The following is a 26,533-nucleotide window of genomic DNA, read 5'->3' on the forward strand; positions in this document are numbered from 1 at the left end:
CCTAAAGCTGCAGTGACACCTGGTGGCCAGTCGGGGTAAGGCACGGACGGTTTCCCCTAGAGCGGCAGTGACACCTGGTGGCCAGTCGGGGTAAGGCATGGACGGTTTCCCCTAAAGCTGCAGTGACACCTGGTGGCCAGTCGGGGTAAGGCATGGACGGTTTCCCCTAGAGCGGCAGTGACACCTGGTGGCCAGTCGGGGTAAGGTACGGACGGTTTCCCCAAGAGCGGCAGTGACACCAGGTGGCCAGTCGGGGTAAGGCACGGACGGTTTCCCCTGGAGCGGCAGTGACACCTGATTGCCAGTCGGGGTAAGGCACGGACGGTTTCCCCTAGAGCGGCAGTGACACCTGGTGGCCAGTCGGGGTAAGGCACGGACGGTTTCCCCTAGAGCGACAGTGACACCTGGTGGCCAGTTGGGGGAAGGCACGGAGGGTTTCCCCTAGACCGCTGTGACACCTGGTGGCCCGTCGGGGTAAGGCACGGACGATTTCCCCTAGAACTGCAGTGACACCTGGTGGCCAGTTGGGGTAAGGCACGGACGGTTTCTCCTAGAGCCGCAGTGACACCTGGTGGCCAGTCGGGGTAAGGCACGGACGGTTTCCCCTAGAGCCGCAGTGACACCTGATTGCCAGTCGGGGTAAGGCACGGACGGTTTCCCCTAGAGTGGCAGTGACACCTGGTGGCCAGTCGGGGTAAGGCACGGACGGTTTCCCCTAGAGCTGCAGTGACACCTGGTGGCCAGTCCGGGCAAGGCACGGACGGTTTCCCCTGGAGCGGCAGTGACACCTGGTGGCCAGTCGGGGTAAGGCACGGACGGTTTCCCCTAGAGCGGCAGTGACACCTGGTGGCCAGTCGGGGTAAGGCACGGACGGTTTCCCCTAAAGCGGCAGTGACACTTGGTGGCCAGTCGGGGTAAGGCACGGACGGTTTCCCCTAAAGCGGCAGTGACACCTGGTGGCCAGTCGGGGTAAGGCACGGACGGTTTCCCCTAGAGCGGCAGTGACACCTGGTGGCCAGTCGGGGTAAGGCACGGACGGTTTCCCCTAGAGCAGCAGTGACACCTGGTGGCCACTCGGGGTAAGGCACGGACATTTTCCCCTAAAGCTGCAGTGACACCTGGTGGCCAGTCGGGGTAAGGCACGGACGGTTTCCCCTAGAGCTGCAGTGACACCTGGTGGCCAGTCGGGGTAAGGCACGGTGGGTTTCCCCTAAAGCTGCAGTGACACCTGGTGGCCAGTCTGGGTAAGGCACGGACGGTTTCCCCTAGAGCGGCAGTGACACCTGGTGGCCAGTCGGGGTAAGGCACGGACGGTTTCCCCTAAAGCTGCAGTGACACCTGGTGGCCAGTCGGGGTAAGGCACGGACGGTTTATCCTAGAGCGGCAGTGACACCTGGTGGCCAGTCGGGGTAAGGCACGGACGGTTTCCCCTAGAGCGGCAGTGACACCTGGTGGCCAGTCGGGGTAAGGCACGGACGGTTTCCCCTAGAGCGGCAGTGACACCTGGTGGCCAGTCGGGGTAAGGCACGGACGGTTTCCCCTAAAGCGGCAGTGACACCTGGTGGCCAGTCGGGGTAAGGGACGGATGGTTTCCCCTAGAACGGCAGTGACACCTGGTGGCCAGTCGGGGTAAGGCACGGACGGTTTTCCGTAGAGCGGCAGTGACACCTGGTGGCCAGTCGGGGTAAGGCACGGACGGTTTCCCCTAAAGCTGCAGTGACACCTGGTGTCCAGTCGGGGTAAGGCACGGACGGTTTCCCCTAAAGCTGCAGTGACACCTGGTGGCCAGTCGGGGTAAGGCACGGACGGTTTCCCCTAGAGCTGCAGTGACACCTGGTGGCCAGTCGGGGTAAGGCACGGACGGTTTCCCCTAGAGCGGCAGTGACACCTGGCGGCCAGTCGGGGTAAGGCACGGACGGTTTCCCCTAGAGCTGCAGTGACACCTGGTGGCCAGTCGGGGTAAGGCACGGACGGTTTCCCCTAGAGCGGCAGTGACACCTGGTGGCCAGTCGGGGTAAGGCACGGACCTTTTCCCCTAGAGCGGCAGTGAGACCTGGTGGCCAGTCGGGGTAAGGCACGGACGGTTTCCCCTAGAGCGGCAGTGACACCTGGTGGCCAGTCGGGGTAAGGCACGGACGGTTTCCCCTAGAGCGGCAGTGACACCTGGTGGCCAGTCGGGGTAAGGCACGGACGGTTTCCCCTAAAGCGGCAGTGACACCTGGTGGCCACTCGGGGTAAGGCACGGATGGTTTCCCCTAGAACGGCAGTGACACCTGGTGGCCAGTCGGGGAAGGCACGGACGGTTTCCCCTAGAGCGACAGTGACATCTGGTGGCCAGTCGGGGTAAGGCACGGACGGTTTCCCGTAGAGCGGCAGTGACACCTGGTGGCCAGTCGCGGTAAGGCACGGACGGTTTCCCCTAAAGCTGCAGTGACACCTGGTGGCCAGTCGGGGTAAGGCACGGACGGTTTCCCCTAAAGCTGCAGTGACACCTGGTGGCCAGTCGGGGTAAGGCACGGACGGTTTCCCCTAGAGCTGCAGTGACACCTGGTGGCCAGTCGGGGTAAGGCACGGACGGTTTCCCCTAGAGCGGCAGTGACACCTGGTGGCCAGTTGGTGTAAGGCACGGACGGTTTCCCCTAAAGCTGCAGTGACACCTGGTGGCCAATCGGGGTAAGGCACGGACGGTTTCCCCTAGAGCTGCAGTGACACCTGGTGGCCAGTCGGGGTAAGGCACGGAGGGTTTCCCCTAAAGGTGCAGTGACACCTGGTGGCCAGTCGGGGTAAGGCACGGACGGTTTCCCCTAGAGCGGCAGTGACACCTGGTGGCCAGTCGGGGTAAGGCACGGACGGTTTCCCCTAAAGCTGCAGTGACACCTGGCGGCCAGTCGGGGTAAGGCACGGACGGTTTCCCCTAGAGCGGCAGTGACACCTGGTGGCCAGTCGGGGTAAGGCACGGACGGTTTCCCCTAGAGCGGCAGTGACACCTGGTGGCCAGTCGGGGTAAGGCACGGACGGTTTCCCCTAGAGCGGCAGTGACACCTGGTGGCCAGTCGGGGTAAGGCACGGACGGTTCCCCCTAGAGCGGCAGTGACACCAGGTGGCCAGTCGGGGTAAGGCACGGACGGTTTCCCCTAGAGCGGCAGTGACACCTGGTGGCCAGTCGGGGTAAGGCACGGACGGTTTCCCCTAGAGCGGCAGTGACACCTGGTGGCCAGTCGGGGTAAGGCACGGACGGTTCCCCCTAGAGCGGCAGTGACACCTGATGGCCAGTCGGGGTAAGGCACGGACGGTTTCCCCTAGAGCGACGGTGACACCTGGTGGCCAGTTGGGGGAAGGCACGGACGGTTTCCCCTAGACCGCAGTGACACCTGGTGGCCCGTCGGGGTAAGGCACGGACGGTTTCCCCTAGAACTGCAGTGACACCTGGTGGCCAGTTGGGGTAAGGCACGGACGGTTTCACCTAGAGCCGCAGTGACACCTGGTGGCCAGTCGGGGTAAGGCACGGACGGTTTCCCCTAAAGCTTCAGTGACACCTGCTGGCCAGTCGGGGTAAGGCACGGACGGTTTCCCCTAGAGCTGCAGTGACAGCTGGTGGCCAGTCGGGGTAAGGCACGGAGGGTTTCCCCTAAAGCTGCAGTGACACCTGGTGGCCAGTCTGGGTAAGGCACGGACGGTTTCCCCTAGAGCGGCAGTGACACCTGGTGGCCAGTCGGGGTAAGGCACGGACGGTTTCCCCTAGAACTGCAGTGACACCTGGTGGCCAGTCGGGGTAAGGCACGGACGGTTTCCCCTAAAGCTGCAGTGACACCTCGTGTCCAGTCGGGGTAATGCACGGACGGTTTCCCCTAGAGCAGCAGTGACACCTGGTGGCCAGTCGGGGTAAGGCACGGACATTTTCCCCTAAAGCTGCAGTGACACCTGGTGGCCAGTCGGGGTAAGGCACGGACGGTTTCCCCTAAAGCTGCAGTGACACCTGGTGGCCAGTCGGGGTAAGGCACGGACGGTTTCCCCTAGAGCTGCAGTGACACCTGGTGGCCAGTCGGGGTAAGGCACGGACGGTTTCCCCTAGAGCGGCAGTGACACCTGGTGGCCAGTTGGGGTAAGGCACGGACGGTTTTCCGTAGAGCGGCAGTGACACCTGGTGGCCAGTCGGGGTAAGGCACGGACGGTTTCCCCTAAAGCTGCAGTGACACCTGGTGTCCAGTCGGGGTAAGGCACGGACGGTTTCTCCTAAAGCTGCAGTGACACCTGGTGGCCAGTCGGGGTAAGGCACGGACGGTTTCCCCTAGAGCTGCAGTGACACCTGGTGGCCAGTCGGGGTAAGGCACGGACGGTTTCCCCTAGAGCGGCAGTGACACTTGGCGGCCAGTTGGGGTAAGGCTCGGACGGTTTCCCCTAGAGCTGCAGTGACACCTGGTGGCCAGTCGGGGTAAGGCACGGACGGTTTCCCCTAGAGCGGCAGTGACACCTGGCGGCCAGTCGGGGTAAGGCACGGACGGTTTCCCCTAGAGCTGCAGTGACACCTGGTGGCCAGTCGGAGTAAGGCACGGACGGTTTCCCCTAGAGCGGCAGTGACACCTGGTGGCCAGTCGGGGTAAGGCACGGACGTTTTCCCCTAGAGCGGCAGTGAGACCTGGTGGCCAGTCGGGGTAAGGCACGGACGGTTTCCCGTAGAGCGGCAGTGACACCTGGTGGCCAGTCGGGGTAAGGCACGGACGGTTCCCCCTAGAGCGGCAGTGACACCTGATGGCCAGTCGGGGTAAGGCACGGACGGTTTCCCCTGGAGCGACAGTGACATCTGGTGGCCAGTCGGGGTAAGGCACGGACGGTTTCCCGTAGAGCGGCAGTGACACCTGGTGGCCAGTCGGGGTAAGGCACGGACGGTTTCCCCTAAAGCTGCAGTGACACCTGGTGTCCAGTCGGGGTAAGGCACGGACGGTTTCCCCTAGAGCGGCAGTGACACCTGGTGGCCAGTCGGGGTAAGGCACGGACATTTTCCCCTAAAGCTGCAGTGACACCTGGTGGCCAGTCGGGGTAAGGCACGGACGGTTTCCCCTAAAGCTGCAGTGACACCTGGTGGCCAGTCGGGGTAAGGCACGGACGGTTTCCCCTAGAGCTGCAGTGACACCTGGTGGCCAGTCGGGGTAAGGCACGGACGGTTTCCCCTAGAGCGGCAGTGACACCTGGTGGCCAGTTGGTGTAAGGCACGGACGGTTTCCCCTAAAGCTGCAGTGACACCTGGTGGCCAATCGGGGTAAGGCACGGACGTTTTCCCCTAGAGCTGCAGTGACACCTGGTGGCCAGTTGGGGTAAGACACGGAGGGTTTCCCCTAAAGCTGCAGTGACACCTGGTGGCCAGTCGGGGTAAGGCACGGACGGTTTCCCCTAGAGCGGCAGTGACACCTGGTGGCCAGTCGGGGTAAGGCACGGACGGTTTCCCCTAAAGCTGCAGTGACACCTCGTGGCCAGTCGGGGTAAGGCACGGACGGTTTCCCCTAGAGCTGCAGTGACACCTGGTGGCCAGTCGGGGTAAGGCACGGACGGTTTCCCCTAGAGCGGCAGTGACACCTGGTGGCCAGTCGGGGTAAGGCACGGACGGTTTCCCCTAGAGCGGCAGTGAGACCTGGTGGCCAGTCGGGGTAAGGCACGGACGGTTTCCCCTAGAGCGGCAGTGACACCTGATGGCCAGTCGGGGAAGGCACGGACGGTTTCCCCTAGAGCGACAGTGACATCTGGTGGCCAGTCGGGGTAAGGCACGGACGGTTTCCCGTAGAGCGGCAGTGACACCTGGTGGCCAGTCGGGGTAAGGCACGGACGGTTTCCCCTAAAGCTGCAGTGACACCTGGTGTCCAGTCGGGGTAAGGCACGGACGGTTTCCCCTAGAGCGGCAGTGACACCTGGTGGCCAGTCGGGGTAAGGCACGGACATTTTCCCCTAAAGCTGCAGTGACACCTGGTGGCCAGTCGGGGTAAGGCACGGACGGTTTCCCCTAAAGCTGCAGTGACACCTGGTGGCCAGTCGGGGTAAGGCACGGACGGTTTCCCCTAGAGCTGCAGTGACACCTGGTGGCCAGTCGAGGTAAGGCACGGACGGTTTCCCCTAGAGCGGCAGTGACACCTGGTGGCCAGTTGGTGTAAGGCACGGACGGTTTCCCCTAAAGCTGCAGTGACACCTGCTGGCCAATCGGGGTAAGGCACGGACGGTTTCCCCTAGAGCGGCAGTGACACCTGGTGGCCAGTCGGGGTAAGGCACGGACGGTTTCCCCTAAAGCTGCAGTGACACCTGGTGGCCAATCGGGGTAAGGCACGGACGGTTTCCCCTAAAGCTGCAGTGACACCTGGCGGCCAGTCGGGGTAAGGCACGGACGGTTTCCCCTCGAGCGGCAGTGACACCTGGTGGCCAGTCGGTTTCCCCTAAAGCTGCAGTGACACCTGGTGGCCAGTCGGGGTAAGGCACGGACGGTTTCCCCTAGAGCGGCAGTGACACCTGGTGGCCAGTCGGGGCAAGGCACGGAGGGTTTCCCCTAAAGCTGCAGTGACACCTGGTGGCCAGTCTGGGTAAGGCACGGACGGTTTCCCCTAGAGCGGCAGTGACACCTGGTGGCCAGTCGGGGTAAGGCACGGACGGTTTCCCCTAAAGCTGCAGTGACACCTGGTGGCCAGTCGGGGTAAGGCACGGACGGTTTATCCTAGAGCGGCAGTGACACCTGGTGGCCAGTCGGGGTAAGGCACGGACGGTTTCCCCTAGAGCGGCAGTGACACCTGGTGGCCAGTCGGGGTAAGGCACGGACGGTTTCCCCTAAAGCGGCAGTGACACCTGGTGGCCAGTCGGGGTAAGGCACGGATGGTTTCCCCTAGAACGGCAGTGACACCTGGTGGCCAGTCGGGGTAAGGCACGGACGGTTTTCCGTAGAGCGGCAGTGACACCTGGTGGCCAGTCGGGGTAAGGCACGGACGGTTTCCCCTAAAGCTGCAGTGACACCTGGTGTCCAGTCGGGGTAAGGCACGGACGGTTTCCCCTAAAGCTGCAGTGACACCTGGTGGCCAGTCGGGGTAAGGCACGGACGGTTTCCCCTAGAGCTGCAGTGACACCTGGTGGCCAGTCGGGGTAAGGCACGGACGGTTTCCCCTAGAGCGGCAGTGACACCTGGCGGCCAGTTGGGGTAAGGCTCGGACGGTTTCCCCTAGAGCTGCAGTGACACCTGGTGGCCAGTCTGGGTAAGGCACGGACGGTTTCCCCTAGAGCGGCAGTGACACCTGGCGGCCAGTCGGGGTAAGGCACGGAGGGTTTCCCCTAGAGCTGCAGTGACACCTGGTGGCCAGTCGGGGTAAGGCACGGACGGTTTCCCCTAGAGCGGCAGTGACACCTGGTGGCCAGTCGGGGTAAGGCACGGACGGTTTCCCCTAGAGCGGCAGTGACACCTGGTGGCCAGTCGGGGTAAGGCACGGACGGTTCCCCCTAGAGCGGCAGTGACACCTGATGGCCAGTCGGGGAAGGCACGGACGGTTTCCCCTAGAGCGACAGTGACATCTGGTGGCCAGTCGGGGTAAGGCACGGACGGTTTCCCGTAGAGCGGCAGTGACACCTGGTGGCCAGTCGGGGTAAGGCACGGACGGTTTCCCCTAAAGCTGCAGTGACACCTGGTGTCCAGTCAGGGTAAGGCACGGACGGTTTCCCCTAGAGCGGCAGTGACACCTGGTGGCCAGTCGGGGTAAGGCACGGACATTTTCCCCTAAAGCTGCAGTGACACCTGGTGGCCAGTCGGGGTAAGGCACGGACGGTTTCCCCTAAAGCTGCAGTGACACCTGGTGGCCAGTCGGGGTAAGGCACGGACGGTTTCCCCTAGAGCTGCAGTGACACCTGGTGGCGAGTCGGGGTAAGGCACGGACGGTTTCCCCTAGAGCGGCAGTGACACCTGGTGGCCAGTTGGTGTAAGGCACGGACGGTTTCCCCTAAAGCTGCAGTGACACCTGGTGGCCAATCGGGGTAAGGCACGGACGGTTTCCCCTAGAGCTGCAGTGACACCTGGTGGCCAGTCGGGGTAAGGCACGTAGGGTTTCCCCTAAAGCTGCAGTGACACCTGGTGGCCAGTCGGGGTAAGGCACGGACGGTTTCCCCTAGAGCGGCAGTGACACCTGGTGGCCAGTCGGGGTAAGGCACGGACGGTTTCCCCTAAAGCTGCAGAGACACCTGGCGGCCAGTCGGGGTAAGGCACGGACGGTTTCCCCTAGAGCGGCAGTGACACCTGGTGGCCAGTCGGGGTAAGGCACGGACGGTTTCCCCAAGAGCGGCAGTGACACCAGGTGTCCAGTCGGGGTAAGGCACGGACGGTTTCCCCTAGAGCGGCAGTGACACCTGGTGGCCAGTCGGGGTAAGGCACGGACGGTTTCCCCTAGAGCGGCAGTGACACCTGGTGGCCAGTCGGGGTAAGGCATGGACGGTTCCCCCTAGAGCGGCAGTGACACCTGATGGCCAGTCGGGGTAAGGCACGGACGGTTTCCCCTAGAGCGACAGTGACACCTGGTTGCCAGTTGGGGGAAGGCACGGACGGTTTCCCCTAGACCGCAGTGACACCTGGTGGCCCGTCGGGGTAAGGCACGGACGGTTTCCCCTAGAACTGCAGTGACACCTGGTGGCCAGTTGGGGTAAGGCACGGACGTTTTCACCTAGAGCGGCAGTGACACCTGGTGGCCAGTCGGGGTAAGGCACGGACGGTTTCCCCTAAAGCTTCAGTGACACCTGGTGGCCAGTCGGGGTAAGGCACGGACGGTTTCCCCTAGAGCTGCAGTGACAGCTGGTGGCCAGTCGGGGTAAGGCACGGAGGGTTTCCCCTAAAGCTGCAGTGACACCTGGTGGCCAGTCTGGGTAAGGCACGGACGGTTTCCCCTAGAGCGGCAGTGACACCTGGTGGCCAGTCGGGGTAAGGCACGGACGGTTTCCCCTAGAACTGCAGTGACACCTGGTGGCCAGTCGGGGTAAGGCACGGACGGTTTCCCCTAAAGCTGCAGTGACACCTGGTGTCCAGTCGGGGTAAGGCACGGACGGTTTCCCCTAGAGCAGCAGTGACACCTGGTGGCCAGTCGGGGTAAGGCACGGACATTTTCCCCTAAAGCTGCAGTGACACCTGGTGGCCAGTCGGGGTAAGGCACGGACGGTTTCCCCTAAAGCTGCAGTGACACCTGGTGGCCAGTCGGGGTAAGGCACGGACGGTTTCCCCTAGAGCTGCAGTGACACCTGGTGGCCAGTCGGGGTAAGGCACGGACGGTTTCCCCTAGAGCGGCAGTGACACCTGGTGGCCAGTTGGGGTAAGGCACGTACGGTTTTCCGTAGAGCGGCAGTGACACCTGGTGGCCAGTCGGGGTAAGGCACGGACGGTTTCCCCTAAAGCTGCAGTGACACCTGGTGTCCAGTCGGGGTAAGGCACGGACGGTTTCCCCTAAAGCTGCAGTGACACCTGGTGGCCAGTCGGGGTAAGGCACGGACGGTTTCCCCTAGAGCTGCAGTGACACCTGGTGGCCAGTCGGGGTAAGGCACGGACGGTTTCCCCTAGAGCGGCAGTGACACCTGGCGGCCAGTTGGGGTAAGGCTCGGACGGTTTCCCCTAGAGCTGCAGTGACACCTGGTGGCCAGTCGGGGTAAGGCACGGACGGTTTCCCCTAGAGCGGCAGTGACACCTGGCGGCCAGTCGGGGTAAGGCACGGACGGTTTCCCCTAGAGCTGCAGTGACACCTGGTGGCCAGTCGGAGTAAGGCACGGACGGTTTCCCCTAGAGCGGCAGTGACACCTGGTGGCCAGTCGGGGTAAGGCACGGACGTTTTCCCCTAGAGCGGCAGTGAGACCTGGTGGCCAGTCGGGGTAAGGCACGGACGGTTTCCCGTAGAGCAGCAGTGACACCTGGTGGCCAGTCGGGGTAAGGCACGGACGGTTCCCCCTAGAGCGGCAGTGACACCTGATGGCCAGTCGGGGTAAGGCACGGACGGTTTCCCCTAGAGCGACAGTGACATCTGGTGGCCAGTCGGGGTAAGGCACGGACGGTTTCCCGTAGAGCGGCAGTGACACCTGGTGGCCAGTCGGGGTAAGGCACGGACGGTTTCCCCTAAAGCTGCAGTGACACCTGGTGTCCAGTCGGGGTAAGGCACGGACGGTTTCCCCTAGAGCGGCAGTGACACCTGGTGGCCAGTCGGGGTAAGGCACGGACATTTTCCCCTAAAGCTGCAGTGACACCTGGTGGCCAGTCGGGGTAAGGCACGGACGGTTTCCCCTAAAGCTGCAGTGACACCTGGTGGCCAGTCGGGGTAAGGCACGGAGGGTTTCCCCTAAAGCTGCAGTGACACCTGGTGGCCAGTCGGGGTAAGGCACGGACGGTTTCCCCTAGAGCGGCAGTGACACCTGGTGGCCAGTTGGTGTAAGGCACGGACGGTTTCCCCTAAAGCTGCAGTGACACCTGGTGGCCAATCGGGGTAAGGCACAGACGGTTTCCCCTAGAGCTGCAGTGACACCTGGTGGCCAGTCGGGGTAAGGCACGGAGGGTTTCCCCTAAAGCTGCAGTGACACCTGGTGGCCAGTCGGGGTTAGGCACGGACGGTTTCCCCTAGAGCGGCAGTGACACCTGGTGGCCAGTCGGGGTAAGGCACGGACGGTTTCCCCTAAAGCTGCAGTGACACCTGGTGGCCAGTCGGTTTAAGGCACGGACGGTTTCCCCTAGAGCGGCAGTGACACCTGGTGGCCAGTCGGGGTAAGGCACGGACGGTTTCCCCAAGAGCGGCAGTGACACCAGGTGGCCAGTCGGGGTAAGGCACGGACGGTTTCCCCTAGAGCGGCAGTGACACCTGGTGGCCAGTCGGGGTAAGGCACGGACGGTTTCCCGTAGAGCTGCAGTGACACCTGTTGGCCAGTCGGGGTAAGGCACGGACGGTTCCCCCTAGAGCGGCAGTGACACCTGATGGCCGGTCGGGGTAAGGCACGGACGGTTTCCCCTAGAGCGACAGTGACACCTGGTGGCCAGTTGGGGGAAGGCACGGACGGTTTCCCCTAGACCGCAGTGACACCTGGTGGCCCGTCGGGGTAAGGCACGGACGGTTTCCCCTAGAACTGCAGTGACACCTGGTGGCCAGTTGGGGTAAGGACGGACGGTTTCACCTAGAGCCGCAGTGACACCTGGTGGCCAGTCGGGGTAAGGCACGGACGGTTTCCCCTAAAGCTGCAGTGACACCTGCTGGCCAGTCGGGGTAAGGCACGGAGGGTTTCCCCTAGAGCTGCAATGACAGCTGGTGGCCAGTCGGGGTAAGGCACGGACGGTTTCCCCTAGAGCGGCAGTGACACCTGGTGGCCAGTCAGGATAAGGCACGGACGGTTTCCCCTACAGCTGCAGTGACACCTGGTGGCCAGTCGGGGTAAGGCACGGACGGTTTCCCCTAGAGCGGCAGTGACACCTGGTGGCCAGTCGGGGTAAGGCACGGACGGTTTCCCCTAGAGCGGCAGTGACACCTGATGGCCAGTCGGGGTAAGGCACGGACGGTTTCCCCTAGAGCGGCAGTGACACCTGGTGGCCAGTCGGGGTAAGGCACGGACGGTTTCCCCTAAAGCTGCAGTGACACCTGGTGGCCAGTCGGGGTAAGGCACGGACGGCTTCCCCTAAAGCTGCAGTGACACCTGGTGGCCAGTCGGGGTAAGGCACGGACGGTTTCCCCTAAAGCTGCAGTGACACCTGGCGGCCAGTCGGGATAAGGCACGGACGGTTTCCCCTAGAACGGCAGTGACACCTGGCGGCCAGTAGGGGTAAGGCACGGACGGTTTCCCCTAGAGTGGCAGTGACACCTGGTGGCCAGTCGGGGTAAGGCACGGACGGTTTCCCCTAGAGCGGCAGTGACACCTGGTGGCCAGTCTGGGTAAGGCACGGACGGTTTCCCCTAGAGCGGCAGTGACACCTGGTGGCCAGTTGGTGTAAGGCACGGACGGTTTCCCCTAAAGCTGCAGTGACACCTGGTGGCCAATCGGGGTAAGGCACGGACGGTTTCCCCTAGAGCTGCAGTGACACCTGGTGGCCAGTTGGGGTAAGGCACGGAGGGTTTCCCCTAAAGCTGCAGTGACACCTGGTGGCCAGTCGGGGTAAGGCACGGACGGTTTCCCCTAGAGCGGCAGTGACACCTGGTGGCCAGTCGGGGTAAGGCACGGACGGTTTCCCCTAAAGCTGCAGTGACACCTGGCGGCCAGTCGGGGTAAGGCACGGACGGTTTCCCCTAGAGCGGCAGTGACACCTGGTGGCCAGTCGGGGTAAGGCACGGACGGTTTCCCCAAGAGCGGCAGTGACACCAGGTGGCCAGTCGGGGTAAGGCACGGACGGTTTCCCCTAGAGCGGCAGTGACACCTGGTGGCCAGTCGGGGTAAGGCACGGACGGTTTCCCCTAGAGCGGCAGTGACACCTGGTGGCCAGTCGGGGTAAGGCACGGACATTTTCCCCTAAAGCTGCAGTGACACCTGGTGGCCAGTCGGGGTAAGGCACGGACGGTTTCCCCTAAAGCTGCAGTGACACCTGGTGGCCAGTCGGGGTAAGGCACGGACGGTTTCCCCTAGAGCTGCAGTGACACCTGGTGGCCAGTCGGGGTAAGGCACGGACGGTTTCCCCTAGAGCGGCAGTGACACCTGGTGGCCAGTTGGTGTAAGGCACGGACGGTTTCCCCTAAAGCTGCAGTGACACCTGGTGGCCAATCGGGGTAAGGCACGGACGGTTTCCCCTAGAGCTGCAGTGACACCTGGTGGCCAGTCGGGGTAAGGCACGGAGGGTTTCCCCTAAAGCTGCAGTGACACCTGGTGGCCAGTCGGGGTAAGGCACGGACGGTTTCCCCTAGAGCGGCAGTGACACCTGGTGGCCAGTCGGGGTAAGGCACGGACGGTTTCCCCTAAAGCTGCAGTGACACCTGGCGGCCAGTCGGGGTAAGGCACGGACGGTTTCCCCTAGAGCGGCAGTGACACCTGGTGGCCAGTCGGGGTAAGGCACGGACGGTTTCCCCAAGAGCGGCAGTGACACCAGGTGGCCAGTCGGGGTAAGGCACGGACGGTTTCCCCTAGAGCGGCAGTGACACCTGGTGGCCAGTCGGGGTAAGGCACGGACGGTTTCCCCTAGAGCGGCAGTGACACCTGGTGGCCAGTCGGGGTAAGGCACGGACGGTTCCCCCTAGAGCGGCAGTGACACCTGATGGCCAGTCGGGGTAAGGCACGGACGGTTTCCCCTAGAGCGACAGTGACACCTGGTGGCCAGTTGGGGGAAGGCACGGACGGTTTCCCCTAGACCGCAGTGACACCTGGTGGCCCGTCGGGGTAAGGCACGGACGGTTTCCCCTAGAACTGCAGTGACACCTGGTGGCCAGTTGGGGTAAGGCACGGACGTTTTCACCTAGAGCGGCAGTGACACCTGGTGGCCAGTCGGGGTAAGGCACGGACGGTTTCCCCTAAAGCTTCAGTGACACCTGCTGGCCAGTCGGGGTAAGGCACGGACGGTTTCCCCTAGAGCTGCAGTGACAGCTGGTGGCCAGTCGGGGTAAGGCACGGAGGGTTTCCCCTAAAGCTGCAGTGACACCTGGTGGCCAGTCTGGGTAAGGCACGGACGGTTTCCCCTAGAGCGGCAGTGACACCTGGTGGCCAGTCGGGGTAAGGCACGGACGGTTTCCCCTAGAACTGCAGTGACACCTGGTGGCCAGTCGGGGTAAGGCACGGACGGTTTCCCCTAAAGCTGCAGTGACACCTGGTGTCCAGTCGGGGTAAGGCACGGACGGTTTCCCCTAGAGCAGCAGTGACACCTGGTGGCCAGTCGGGGTAAGGCACGGACATTTTCCCCTAAAGCTGCAGTGACACCTGTGGGCCAGTCGGGGTAAGGCACGGACGGTTTCCCCTAAAGCTGCAGTGACACCTGGTGGCCAGTCGGGGTAAGGCACGGACGGTTTCCCCTAGAGCTGCAGTGACACCTGGTGGCCAGTCGGGGTAAGGCACGGACGGTTTCCCCTAGAGCGGCAGTGACACCTGGTGGCCAGTTGGGGTAAGGCACGGACGGTTTTCCGTAGAGCGGCAGTGACACCTGGTGGCCAGTCGGGGTAAGGCACGGACGGTTTCCCCTAAAGCTGCAGTGACACCTGGTGTCCAGTCGGGGTAAGGCACGGACGGTTTCCCCTAAAGCTGCAGTGACACCTGGTGGGCAGTCGGGGTAAGGCACGGACGGTTTCCCCTAGAGCTGCAGTGACACCTGGTGGCCAGTCGGGGTAAGGCACGGACGGTTTCCCCTAGAGCGGCAGTGACACCTGGCGGCCAGTTGGGGTAAGGCTCGGACGGTTTCCCCTAGAGCTGCAGTGACACCTGGTGTCCAGTCGGGGTAAGGCACGGACGGTTTCCCCTAGAGGGGCAGTGACACCTGGCGGCCAGTCGGGGTAAGGCACGGACAGTTTCCCCTAGAGCTGCAGTGACACCTGGTGGCCAGTCGGAGTAAGGCACGGACGGTTTCCCCTAGAGCGGCAGTGACACCTGGTGGCCAGTCGGGGTAAGGCACGGACGTTTTCCCCTAGAGCGGCAGTGAGACCTGGTGGCCAGTCGGGGTAAGGCACGGACGGTTTCCCGTAGAGCAGCAGTGACACCTGGTGGCCAGTCGGGGTAAGGCACGGACGGTTCCCCCTAGAGCGGCAGTGACACCTGATGGCCAGTCGGGGTAAGGCACGGACGGTTTCCCCTAGAGCGACAGTGACATCTGGTGGCCAGTCGGGGTAAGGCACGGACGGTTTCCCGTAGAGCGGCAGTGACACCTGGTGGCCAGTCGGGGTAAGGCACGGACGGTTTCCCCTAAAGCTGCAGTGACACCTGGTGTCCAGTCGGGGTAAGGCACGGACGGTTTCCCCTAGAGCGGCAGTGACACCTGGTGGCCAGTCGGGGTAAGGCACGGACATTTTCCCCTAAAGCTGCAGTGACACCTGGTGGCCAGTCGGGGTAAGGCACGGACGGTTTCCCCTAAAGCTGCAGTGACACCTGGTGGCCAGTCGGGGTAAGGCACGGACGGTTTCCCCTAGAGCTGCAGTGACACCTGGTGGCCAGTCGGGGTAAGGCACGGACGGATTCCCCTAGAGCGGCAGTGACACCTGGTGGCCAGTTGGTGTAAGGCACGGACGGTTTCCCCTAAAGCTGCAGTGACACCTGGTGGCCAATCGGGGTAAGGCACGGACGGTTTCCCCTAGAGCTGCAGTGACACCTGGTGGCCAGTCGGGGTAAGGCACGGAGGGTTTCCCCTAAAGCTGCAGTGACACCTGGTGGCCAGTCGGGGTTAGGCACGGACGGTTTCCCCTAGAGCGGCAGTGACACCTGGTGGCCAGTCGGGGTAAGGCACGGACGGTTTCCCCTAGAACTGCAGTGACACCTGGTGGCCAGTTGGGGTAAGGCACGGACGGTTTCTCCTAGAGCCGCAGTGAGACCTGGTGGCCAGTCGGGGTAAGGCACGGACGGTTTCCCCTAAAGCTGCAGTGACACCTGCTGGCCAGTCGGGGTAAGGCACGGACGGTTTCCCCTAGAGCTGCAGTGACAGCTGGTGGCCAGTCGGGGTAAGGCACGGAGGGTTTCCCCTAAAGCTGCAGTGACACCTGGTGGCCAGTCTGGGTAAGGCACGGACGGTTTCCCCTAGAGCGGCAGTGACACCTGGTGGCTAGTCGGGGTAAGGCACGGACGGTTCCCCCTAGAGCGGCAGTGACACCTGATGGCCAGTCGGGGAAGGCACGGACGGTTTCCCCTAGAGCTGCAGTGACACCTGGTGGCCAGTCGGGGTAAGGCACGGACGGTTTCCCCTAGAGCGGCAGTGACACCTGGTGGCCAGTTGGGGTAAGGCACGGACGTTTTCCCCTAGAGCGGCAGTGAGACCTGGTGGCCAGTCGGGGTAAGGCACGGACGGTTTCCCCTAGAGCGGCAGTGACACCTGGTGGCCAGTCGGGGTAAGGCACGGACGGTTCCCCCTAGAGCGGCAGTGACACCTGATGGCCAGTCGGGGAAGGCACGGACGGTTTCCCCTAGAGCGACAGTGACATCTGGTGGCCAGTCGGTGTAAGGCACGGACGGTTTCCCGTAGAGCGGCAGTGACACCTGGTGGCCAGTCGGGGTAAGGCACGGACGGTTTCCCCTAAAGCTGCAGTGACACCTGGTGTCCAGTCAGGGTAAGGCACGGACGGTTTCCCCTAGAGCGGCAGTGACACCTGGTGGCCAGTCGGGGTAAGGCACGGACATTTTCCCCTAAAGCTGCAGTGACACCTGGTGGCCAGTCGGGGTAAGGCACGGACGGTTTCCCCTAAAGCTGCAGTGACACCTGGTGGCCAGTCGGGGTAAGGCACGGACGGTTTCCCCTAGAGCTGCAGTGACACCTGGTGGCCAGTCGGGGTAAGGCACGGACGGTTTCCCCTAAAGCTGCAGTGACACCTGGCGGCCAGTCGGGGTAAGGCACGGACGGTTTCCCCTAGAGCGGCAGTGACACCTGGTGGCCAGTCGGGGTAAGGCACGGACGGTTTCCCCAAGAGCGGCAGTGACACCAGGTGGCCAGTCGGGGTAAGGCACGGACGGTTTCCCCTAGAGCGGCAGTGACACCTGGTGGCCAGTCGGGGTAAGGCACGGACGGTTTCCCCTAGAGCGGCAGTGACACCTGGTGGCCAGTCGGGGTAAGGCACGGACGGTTCCCCCTAGAGCGGCAGTGACACCTGATGGCCAGTCGGGGTAAGGCACGGACGGTTTCCCCTAGAGCGACAGTGACACCTGGTGGCCAGTCGGGGTAAGGCACGGACGGTTTCCCCTAGAGCGGCAGTGACACCTGGTGGCCAGTCGGGGTAAGGCACGGACGGTTCCCCCTAGAGCGGCAGTGACACCTGATGGCCAGTCGGGGAAGGTACGGACGGTTTCCCCTAGAGCGACAGTGACATCTGGTGGCCAGTCGGGGTAAGGCACGGACGGTTTCCCGTAGAGCGGCAGTGACACCTGGTGGCCAGTCGGGGTAAGGCACGGACGGTTTCCCCTAAAGCTGCAGTGACACCTGGTGTCCAGTCAGGGTAAGGCACGGACGGTTTCCCCTAGAGCGGCAGTGACACCTGGTGGCCAGTCGGGGTAAGGCACGGACATTTTCCCCTAAAGCTGCAGTGACACCTGGTGGCCAGTCGGGGTAAGGCACGGACGGTTTCCCCTAAAGCTGCAGTGACACCTGGTGGCCAGTCGGGGTAAGGCACGGACGGTTTCCCCTAGAGCGGCAGTGACACCTGGTGGCCAGTTGGTGTAAGGCACGGACGGTTTCCCCTAAAGCTGCAGTGACACCTGGTGGCCAATCGGGGTAAGGCACGGACGGTTTCCCCTAGAGCTGCAGTGACACCTGGTGGCCAGTCGGGGTAAGGCACGGAGGGTTTCCCCTAAAGCTGCAGTGACACCTGGTGGCCAGTCGGGGTAAGGCACGGACGGTTTCCCCTAGAGCGGCAGTGACACCTGGTGGCCAGTCGGGGTAAGGCACGGACGGTTTCCCCTAAAGCTGCAGTGACACCTGGCGGCCAGTCGGGGTAAGGCACGGACGGTTCCCCCTAGAGCGGCAGTGACACCTGATGGCCCGTCGGGGAAGGCACGGACGGTTTCCCCTAGAGCTGCAGTGACACCTGGTGGCCAGTCGGGGTAAGGCACGGACGGTTTCCCCTAGAGCGGCAGTGACACCTGGTGGCCAGTCGGGGTAAGGCACGGACGTTTTCCCCTAGAGCGGCAGTGAGACCTGGTGGCCAGTCGGGGTAAGGCACGGACGGTTTCCCCTAGAGCGGCAGTGACACCTGGTGGCCAGTCGGGGTAAGGCACGGACGGTTCCCCCTAGAGCGGCAGTGACACCTGATGGCCAGTCGGGGAAGGCACGGACGGTTTCCCCTAGAGCGACAGTGACATCTGGTGGCCAGTCGGGGTAAGGCACGGACGGTTTCCCGTAGAGCGGCAGTGACACCTGGTGGCCAGTCGGGGTAAGGCACGGACGGTTTCCCCTAAAGCTGCAGTGACACCTGGTGTCCAGTCAGGGTAAGGCACGGACGGTTTCCCCTAGAGCGGCAGTGACACCTGGTGGCCAGTCGGGGTAAGGCACGGATGGTTTCCCCTAGAGCGGCAGTGACACCTGGTGGCCAGTCGGGGTAAGGCACGGAGGGTTTTCTGTAGAGCGGCAGTGACACCTGGTGGCCAGTCGGGGTAAGGCACGGACGGTTTCCCCTAAAGCTGCAGTGACACCTGGTGGCCAATCGGGGTAAGGCACGGACGGTTTCCCCTAGAGCTGCAGTGACACCTGGTGGCCAGTCGGGGTAAGGCACGGAGGGTTTCCCCTAAAGCTGCAGTGACACCTGGTGGCCAGTCGGGGTAGGGCACGGACGGTTTCCCCTAGAGCGGCAGTGACACCTGGTGGCCAGTCGGGGTAAGGCACGGACGGTTTCCCCTAAAGCTGCAGTGACACCTGGCGGCCAGTCGGGGTAAGGCACGGACGGTTTCCCCTAGAGCGGCAGTGACACCTGGTGGCCAGTCGGGGTAAGGCACGGACGGTTTCCCCAAGAGCGGCAGTGACACCAGGTGGCCAGTCGGGGTAAGGCACGGACGGTTTCCCCTAGAGCGGCAGTGACACCTGGTGGCCAGTCGGGGTAAGGCACGGACGGTTTCCCCTAGAGCGGCAGTGACACCTGGTGGCCAGTCGGGGTAAGGCACGGACGGTTCCCCCTAGAGCGGCAGTGACACCTGATGGCCAGTCGGGGTAAGGCACGGACGGTTTCCCCTAGAGCGACAGTGACACCTGGTGGCCAGTTGGGGGAAGGCACGGACGGTTTCCCCTAGACCGCAGTGACACCTGGTGGCCCGTCGGGGTAAGGCACGGACGGTTTCCCCTAGAACTGCAGTGACACCTGGTGGCCAGTTGGGGTAAGGCACGGACGTTTTCACCTAGAGCGGCAGTGACACCTGGTGGCCAGTCGGGGTAAGGCACGGACGGTTTCCCCTAAAGCTTCAGTGACACCTGCTGGCCAGTCGGGGTAAGGCACGGAGGGTTTCCCCTAAAGCTGCAGTGACACCTGGTGGCCAGTCTGGGTAAGGCACGGACGGTTTCCCCTAGAGCTGCAGTGACAGCTGGTGGCCAGTCGGGGTAAGGCACGGAGGGTTTCCCCTAAAGCTGCAGTGACACCTGGTGGCCAGTCTGGGTAAGGCACGGACGGTTTCCCCTAGAGCGGCAGTGACACCTGGTGGCCAGTCGGGGTAAGGCACGGACGGTTTCCCCTAGAACTGCAGTGACACCTGGTGGCCAGTCGGGGTAAGGCACGGACGGTTTCCCCTAAAGCTGCAGTGACACCTGGTGTCCAGTCGGGGTAAGGCACGGACGGTTTCCCCTAGAGCAGCAGTGACACCTGGTGGCCAGTCGGGGTAAGGCACGGACATTTTCCCCTAAAGCTGCAGTGACACCTGGTGGCCAGTCGGGGTAAGGCACGGACGGTTTCCCCTAAAGCTGCAGTGACACCTGGTGGCCAGTCGGGGTAAGGCACGGACGGTTTCCCCTAGAGCGGCAGTGACACCTGGTGGCCAGTCGGGGTAAGGCACGGACGGTTTCCCCTAAAGCTGCAGTGACACCTGGCGGCCAGTCGGGGTAAGGCACGGACGGTTCCCCCTAGAGCGGCAGTGACACCTGATGGCCCGTCGGGGAAGGCACGGACGGTTTCCCCTAGAGCTGCAGTGACACCTGGTGGCCAGTCGGGGTAAGGCACGGACGGTTTCCCCTAGAGCGGCAGTGACACCTGGTGGCCAGTCGGGGTAAGGCACGGACGTTTTCCCCTAGAGCGGCAGTGAGACCTGGTGGCCAGTCGGGGTAAGGCACGGACGGTTTCCCCTAGAGCGGCAGTGACACCTGGTGGCCAGTCGGGGTAAGGCACGGACGGTTCCCCCTAGAGCGGCAGTGACACCTGATGGCCAGTCGGGGAAGGCACGGACGGTTTCCCCTAGAGCGACAGTGACATCTGGTGGCCAGTCGGGGTAAGGCACGGACGGTTTCCCGTAGAGCGGCAGTGACACCTGGTGGCCAGTCGGGGTAAGGCACGGACGGTTTCCCCTAAAGCTGCAGTGACACCTGGTGTCCAGTCAGGGTAAGGCACGGACGGTTTCCCCTAGAGCGGCAGTGACACCTGGTGGCCAGTCGGGGTAAGGCACGGATGGTTTCCCCTAGAGCGGCAGTGACACCTGGTGGCCAGTCGGGGTAAGGGACGGAGGGTTTTCTGTAGAGCGGCAGTGACACCTGGTGGCCAGTCGGGGTAAGGCACGGACGGTTTCCCCTAAAGCTGCAGTGACACCTGGTGGCCAATCGGGGTAAGGCACGGACGGTTTCCCCTAGAGCTGCAGTGACACCTGGTGGCCAGTCGGGGTAAGGCACGGAGGGTTTCCCCTAAAGCTGCAGTGACACCTGGTGGCCAGTCGGGGTAGGGCACGGACGGTTTCCCCTAGAGCGGCAGTGACACCTGGTGGCCAGTCGGGGTAAGGCACGGACGGTTTCCCCTAAAGCTGCAGTGACACCTGGCGGCCAGTCGGGGTAAGGCACGGACGGTTTCCCCTAAAGCTGCAGTGACACCTGGTGGCCAGTCGGGGTAAGGCACGGACGGTTTCCCCAAGAGCGGCAGTGACACCAGGTGGCCAGTCGGGGTAAGGCACGGACGGTTTCCCCTAGAGCGGCAGTGACACCTGGTGGCCAGTCGGGGTAAGGCACGGACGGTTTCCCCTAGAGCGGCAGTGACACCTGGTGGCCAGTCGGGGTAAGGCACGGACGGTTCCCCCTAGAGCGACAGTGACACCTGGTGGCCAGTTGGGGGAAGGCACGGACGGTTTCCCCTAGACCGCAGTGACACCTGGTGGCCCGTCGGGGTAAGGCACGGACGGTTTCCCCTAGAACTGCAGTGACACCTGGTGGCCAGTTGGGGTAAGGCACGGACGTTTTCACCTAGAGCGGCAGTGACACCTGGTGGCCAGTCGGGGTAAGGCACGGACGGTTTCCCCTAAAGCTTCAGTGACACCTGCTGGCCAGTCGGGGTAAGGCACGGAGGGTTTCCCCTAAAGCTGCAGTGACACCTGGTGGCCAGTCTGGGTAAGGCACGGACGGTTTCCCCTAGAGCTGCAGTGACAGCTGGTGGCCAGTCGGGGTAAGGCACGGAGGGTTTCCCCTAAAGCTGCAGTGACACCTGGTGGCCAGTCTGGGTAAGGCACGGACGGTTTCCCCTAGAGCGGCAGTGACACCTGGTGGCCAGTCGGGGTAAGGCACGGACGGTTTCCCCTAGAACTGCAGTGACACCTGGTGGCCAGTCGGGGTAAGGCACGGACGGTTTCCCCTAAAGCTGCAGTGACACCTGGTGTCCAGTCGGGGTAAGGCACGGACGGTTTCCCCTAGAGCAGCAGTGACACCTGGTGGCCAGTCGGGGTAAGGCACGGACATTTTCCCCTAAAGCTGCAGTGACACCTGGTGGCCAGTCGGGGTAAGGCACGGACGGTTTCCCCTAAAGCTGCAGTGACACCTGGTGGCCAGTCGGGGTAAGGCACGGACGGTTTCCCCTAGAGCTGCAGTGACACCTGGTGGCCAGTCGGGGTAAGGCACGGACGGTTTCCCCTAGAGCGGCAGTGACACCTGGTGGCCAGTTGGGGTAAGGCACGGACGGTTTTCCGTAGAGCGGCAGTGACACCTGGTGGCCAGTCGGGGTAAGGCACGGACGGTTTCCCCTAAAGCTGCAGTGACACCTGGTGTCCAGTCGGGGTAAGGCACGGACGGTTTCCCCTAAAGCTGCAGTGACACCTGGTGGCCAGTCGGGGTAAGGCACGGACGGTTTCCCCTAGAGCTGCAGTGACACCTGGTGTCCAGTCGGGGTAAGGCACGGACGGTTTCCCCTAAAGCTGCAGTGACACCTGGTGGCCAGTCGGGGTAAGGCACGGACGGTTTCCCCTAAAGCTGCAGTGACACCTGGTGGCCAGTCGGGGTAAGGCACGGACGGCTTCCCCTAAAGCTGCAGTGACACCTGGTGGCCAGTCGGGGTAAGGCACGGACGGTTTCCCCTAAAGCTGCAGTGACACCTGGCGGCCAGTCGGGATAAGGCACGGACGGTTTCCCCTAGAACGGCAGTGACACCTGGCGGCCAGTAGGGGTAAGGCACGGACGGTTTCCCCTAGAGCGGCAGTGACACCTGGTGGCCAGTCGGGGTAAGGCACGGACGGTTTCCCCTAGAGCGGCAGTGACACCTGGTGGCCAGTCGGGGTAAGGCACGGACGGTTTCCCCTAAAGCGGCAGTGACACCTGGTGGCCAGTCGGGGTAAGGCACGGATGGTTTCCCCTAGAGCGGCAGTGACACCTGGTGGCCAGTCGGGGTAAGGCACGGACGGTTTTCCGTAGAGCGGCAGTGACACCTGGTGGCCAGTCGGGGTAAGGCACGGACGGTTTCCCCTAAAGCTGCAGTGACACCTGGTGTCCAGTCGGGGTAAGGCACGGACGGTTTCCCCTAAAGCTGCAGTGACACCTGGTGGCCAGTCGGGGTAAGGCACGGACGGTTTCCCCTAGAGCTGCAGTGACACCTGGTGGCCAGTCGGGGTAAGGCACGGACGGTTTCCCCTAGAGCGGCAGTGACACCTGGTGGCCAGTTGGGGTAAGGCACGGACGGTTTCCCCTAAAGCTGCAGTGACACCTGCTGGCCAATCGGGGTAAGGCACGGACGGTTTCCCCTAAAGCTGCAGTGACACCTGGCGGCTAGTCGGGGTAAGGCACGGACGGTTTCCCCTAGAGCTGCAGTGACACCTGGTGGCCAGTCGGGGTAAGGCACGGACGGTTTCCCCTAGAGCGGCAGTGACACCTGGCGGCCAGTCGGGGTAAGGCACGGACGTTTTCCCCTAGAGCTGCAGTGACACCTGGTGGCCAGTCGGGGTAAGGCACGGACGGTTCCCCCTAGAGCGGCAGTGACACATGATGGCCAGTCGGGGTAAGGCACGGACCGTTTCCCCTAGAGCGACAGTGACATCTGGTGGCCAGTCGGGATAAGGCACGGACGGTTTCCCGTAGAGCGGCAGTGACACCTGGTGGCCAGTCGGGGTAAGGCACGGACGGTTTCCCCTAAAGCTGCAGTGACACCTGGTCTCCAGTCGGGGTAAGGCACGGACGGTTTCCCCTAGAGCGGCAGTGACACCTGGTGGCCAGTCGGGGTAAGGCACGGACATTTTCCCCTAAAGCTGCAGTGACACCTGGTGGCCAGTCGGGGTAAGGCACGGACGGTTTCCCCTAAAGCTGCAGTGACACCTGGTGGCCAGTCGGGGTAAGGCACGTACGGTTTCCCCTAGAGCTGCAGTGACACCTGGAGGCCAGTCGGGGTAAGGCACGGACGGTTTCCCCTCGAGCGGCAGTGACACCTGGTGGCCAGTCGGGGTAAGGCACGGACGGTTCCCCCTAGAGCGGCAGTGACACCTGGTGGCCAGTCGGGGTAAGGCACGGACGGTTTCCCCTAGAGCGGCAGTGACACCTGGTGGCCAGTCGGGGTAAGGCACGGACGGTTCCCCCTAGAGCGGCAGTGACACCTGATGGCCAGTCGGGGTAAGGCACGGACGGTTTCCCCTAGAGCGACAGTGACACCTGGTGGCCAGTCGGGGAAGGCACGGACGGTTTCCCCTAGACCGCAGTGACACCTGGTGGCCAGTCGGTGTAAGGCACGGACGGTTTACCCTAGAGCTGCAGTGACACCTGGCGGCCAGTCGGGGTAAGGCACGGAGGGTTTCCCCTAAAGCTGCAGTGACACCTGGTGGCCAGTCTGGGTAAGGCACGGACGGTTTCCCCTAGAGCGGCAGTGACACCTGGTGGCCAGTCGGGGTAAGGCACGGACGGTTTCCCCTAAAGCTGCAGTGACACCTGGTGGCCAGTCGGGGTAAGGCACGGACGGTTTATCCTAGAGCGGCAGTGACACCTGGTGGCCAGTCGGGGTAAGGCACGGACGGTTTCCCCTAGAGAGGCAGTGACACCTGGTGGCCAGTCGGGGTAAGGCACGGACGGTTTCCCCTAAAGCGGCAGTGACACCTGGTGGCCAGTCGGGGTAAGGCACGGATGGTTTCCCCTAGAGCGGCAGTGACACCTGGTGGCCAGTCGGAGTAAGGCACGGACGGTTTTCCGTAGAGCGGCAGTGACACCTGGTGGCCAGTCGGGGTAAGGCACGGACGGTTTCCCCTAAAGCTGCAGTGACACCTGGTGTCCAGTCGGGGTAAGGCACGGACGGTTTCCCCTAAAGCTGCAGTGACACCTGGTGGCCAGTCGGGGTAAGGCACGGACGGTTTCCCCTAGAGCTGCAGTGACACCTGGTGGCCAGTCGGGGTAAGGCACGGACGGTTTCCCCTAGAGCGGCAGTGACACCTGGCGGCCAGTTGGGGTAAGGCACGGACGGTTTCCCCTAAAGCTGCAGTGACACCTGCTGGCCAATCGGGGTAAGGCACGGACGGTTTCCCCTAAAGCTGCAGTGACACCTGGCGGCTATTCGGGGTAAGGCACGGACGGTTTCCCCTAGAGCTGCAGTGACACCTGGTGGCCAGTCGGGATAAGGCACGGACGGTTTCCCCTAGAACGGCAGTGACACCTGGCGGCCAGTTGGGGTAAGGCACGGACGGTTTCCCCTAGAGCTGCAGTGACACCTGGTGGCCAGTCGGGGTAAGGCACGGACGGTTTCCCCTAGAGCGGCAGTGACACCTGGCGGCCAGTCGGGGTAAGGCACGGATGGTTTCCCCTAGAGCTGCAGTGACACCTGGTGGCCAGTCGGGGTAAGGCACGGACGGTTTCCCCTAGAGCGGCAGTGACACCTGGTGGCCAGTCGGGGTAAGGCACGGACGTTTTCCCCTAGAGCGGCAGTGACACCTGGTGGCCAGTCGGGGTAAGGCACGGACGGTTCCCCCTAGAGCGGCAGTGACACATGATGGCCAGTCGGGGTAAGGCACGGTCCGTTTCCCCTAGAGCGACAGTGACATCTGGTGGCCAGTCGGGGTAAGGCACGGACGGTTTCCCGTAGAGCGGCAGTGACACCTGGTGGCCAGTCGGGGTAAGGCACGGACGGTTTCCCCTAAAGGTGCAGTGACACCTGGTGTCCAGTCGGGGTAAGGCACGGACGGTTTCCCCTAGAGCGGCAGTGACACCTGGTGGCCAGTCGGGGTAAGGCACGGACATTTTCCCCTAAAGCTGCAGTGACACCTGGTGGCCAGTCGGGGTAAGGCACGGACGGTTTCCCCTAAAGCTGCAGTGACACCTGGTGGCCAGTCGGGGTAAGGCACGTACGGTTTCCCCTAGAGCTGCAGTGACACCTGGAGGCCAGTCGGGGTAAGGCACGGACGGTTTCCCCTAGAGCGGCAGTGACACCTGGTGGCCAGTTGGTGTAAGGCACGGACGGTTTCCCGTAGAGCGGCAGTGACACCTGGTGGCCAGTCGGGGTAAGGCACGGACGGTTTCCCCTAAAGCTGCAGTGACACCTGGTGTCCAGTCGGGGTAAGGCACGGACGGTTTCCCCTAGAGCGGCAGTGACACCTGGTGGCCAGTCGGGGTAAGGCACGGACATTTTCCCCTAAAGCTGCAGTGACACCTGGTGGCCAGTCGGGGTAAGGCACGGACGGTTTCCCCTAAAGCTGCAGTGACACCTGGTGGCCAGTCGGGGTAAGGCACGGACGGTTTCCCCTAGAGCTGCAGTGACACCTGGTGGCCAGTCGGGGTAAGGCACGGACGGTTTCCCCTAGAGCGGCAGTGACACCTCGTGGCCAGTTGGTGTAAGGCACGGACGGTTTCCCCTAAAGCTGCAGTGACACCTGGTGGCCAATCGGGGTAAGGCACGGACGGTTTCCCCTAGAGCTGCAGTGACACGTGGTGGCCAGTCGGGGTAAGGCACGGAGGGTTTCCCCTAAAGCTGCAGTGACACCTGGTGGCCAGTCGGGGTTAGGCACGGACGGTTTCCCCTAGAGCGGCAGTGACACCTGGTGGCCAGTCGGGGTAAGGCACGGACGGTTTCCCCTAAAGCTGCAGTGACACCTGGTGGCCAGTCGGGGTAAGGCACGGACGGTTTCCCCTAGAGCGGCAGTGACACCTGGTGGCCAGTCGGGGTAAGGCACGGACGGTTTCCCCAAGAGCGGCAGTGACACCAGGTGGCCAGTCGGGGTAAGGCACGGACGGTTTCCCCTAGAGCGGCAGTGACACCTGGTGGCCAGTCGGGGTAAGGCACGGACGGTTTCCCCTAGAGCGGCAGTGACACCTGTTGGCCAGTCGGGGTAAGGCACGGACGGTTCCCCCTAGAGCGGCAGTGACACCTGATGGCCGGTCGGGGTAAGGCACGGACGGTTTCCCCTAGAGCGACAGTGACACCTGGTGGCCAGTTGGGGGAAGGCACGGACGGTTTCCCCTAGACCGCAGTGACACCTGGTGGCCCGTCGGGGTAAGGCACGGACGGTTTCCCCTAGAACTGCAGTGACACCTGGTGGCCAGTTGGGGTAAGGACGGACGGTTTCACCTAGA

This window comes from Natator depressus, chromosome 28, assembly GCF_965152275.1.
Source record: "Natator depressus isolate rNatDep1 chromosome 28, rNatDep2.hap1, whole genome shotgun sequence".
Lineage (NCBI taxonomy): Eukaryota > Metazoa > Chordata > Testudines > Cheloniidae > Natator > Natator depressus.